This window comes from Canis lupus, chromosome 25 (assembly GCF_011100685.1).
Source record: "Canis lupus familiaris isolate Mischka breed German Shepherd chromosome 25, alternate assembly UU_Cfam_GSD_1.0, whole genome shotgun sequence".
Classification (NCBI taxonomy): Eukaryota; Metazoa; Chordata; class Mammalia; order Carnivora; family Canidae; genus Canis; species Canis lupus.
The window spans coordinates 26,114,773-26,116,730 of record NC_049246.1 but is presented as its reverse complement, the minus strand read 5'-3'; the positions used below and the strand labels follow the sequence as shown (position 1 = coordinate 26,116,730).

Here is a 1,958-nt window from a genome sequence, read left to right as displayed (position 1 = left end):
CTTGTTTTTCTCTACTTGCAAGTTGATTTTCACCCATGGATCTTATTTTTAAAATTTAAAAATAAATCACTGTTAAATGTGAAATTTAATACACATAAAGAAAAATAGGCAAATCATATACAGAACTTAGTGACTGAATATATAGCAAACTCTATTTAACCACCACTTAGATCAAGATAATCATCACTTTTTGCTTTATGTTTTTCCCTTCAGTATGTATCACTAAATAGGGTGTGGTGTTTATTTTTTTTTAAAGATTTTATCTATTCATTTGAGAGAGAGAGAGCAAACAGCACGAGTGGGGGGAGAGGTGGCAAGGAGGGGAGGGAGAGGGAGAAGGAGACTTCAAGCTGAGCAGGGAGCCCAATGTGGGCTCCAAGAACTCCAAGATCATGACCCCAAATAGGGTAGTTTAATTTGTCTCTTTTGACCTATCTGTAAATGGAAGCACAAAAGTATTATTTGTGGCTGACTTCCTTCTTATGTTTTAAAGATTTGTCTGTGTTTCTGTGTGCAGCATTAGTTTTTACCTCAGTATATGGACTGCTTAGTATATTTATGACTGCTGACAAGCATTTGTTTCCATCTATTATAAAGAGTGCTACTGTGGGCATTCTTGTTACTTCTATTCTGTGCACACAGGCTTGCTTTTTGGAGGATAGCTACCTTGGTGTGAACTTGCTAAGTCACAGGGCATGCATAACATCAGTTTGTTCTAAAAGTAAAATTGTTTACTAAAATGCTTTTTACTAATTTGTATATCCATCAACAATGGAGGATTTTTAATTACTCCATGTTCTTAGTATTACTTCACACTTTAGACAACTTGAGAGCTATCTCGTGGTCCCTCATGGCGAATTAATTAAATTTTCCTGATAACAACTAAGGTAGGGTATCTTTTCACATGTTTATTGCTCATTTGGATTTTGTCTCTCTCTCTCTCTTTTTAAAGACTTTATTTGTTTATGAGAGATACAGAAAGAGACAGAGAGACATAGGCAGAGGGAGAAGCAGACTCTGTGCAGGGAGCCCGAAGTGGGACTCCGTCCCCAGACTGGTATCATGCCCTGAGCTGAAGGCAGATGCTCAACTGCTGAGCCACCCAGGCATCCCTGGATTCTCTTTAAAGAAGTGTCTAGTTAAGTCATTTGCCCATTTTTTCTATTGATTTATCTATTAAGAATAATTTGTACTGGGCAGCCCCGGTAGCTCAGCGGTTTAGCGCTGCCTGCAGCCCAGGGTGTGATCCTGGAGACTCTGGATCGAGTCCCACGTCAGGCTCTCTGCAGGGAGCCTGCTTCTCCCTCTGCCTGTCTCTGCCTCTCTCTCTCTCTTCTCTGTGCATTCTCATGAGTAAATAAATAAAATCTTTAAAAAAAAGAATAATTTGTACTGTGAATATTCTTGCTAATCTGATTTTGTAATAGTCAAGGCAGGCTAAACATTCACTATATTAAGACCATGCATGTGTCCCCAGACCTAGTTCTTTCCCTAGGTCTAGTTTTTATAAATGTTGGTGATCAACCAAATCTGACTTCTATTTATATGGGAAATGTCTGTGACTCTAGGTATTTGCTCATCCTCAAGAAATGATGGCACAGTTAGTGTAATAACTTTTGAAGATAGCCATTGCTGACTTGATGACTACCAGCTGCCATTGAATGAATTGTAGAACTATTGTGTTTTATTCACTAAAAGAAGAATTTGTAAATTATGGGGTGATCCAAGATGGCACCATAGAAAGTCCCTGAACTTACCTCTTCCTATGTACATGCCAAATCTACAACTACCTGTAGAATAATTCCTGCTGAAAAAGAACTGAAAACTAACTGAACAGCTTCCTCCACAAGGGACAAAATGACCACATCTAGATTGGGTAGAAGAGGCAGATACATGGTCTCACCGGCTCTGTGTCACAGAATAGGGAGGGACCTCACTCCTAAAGCCTCTCCCCGAGG

The 1,958-nt window shown here is 39.3% G+C and overlaps 1 non-coding gene across 1 annotated transcript; it reads left to right on the top strand.

Annotated features, from left to right (window-relative positions):
* Positions 1-1,392: 1,392 nt before the first annotated feature.
* On the top strand, positions 1,393-1,525 carry LOC119866033. Its single transcript, XR_005378968.1, has one exon. It is a non-coding gene; the product is annotated as a small nucleolar RNA SNORA72 (small nucleolar RNA).
* Positions 1,526-1,958: the final 433 nt, after the last annotated feature.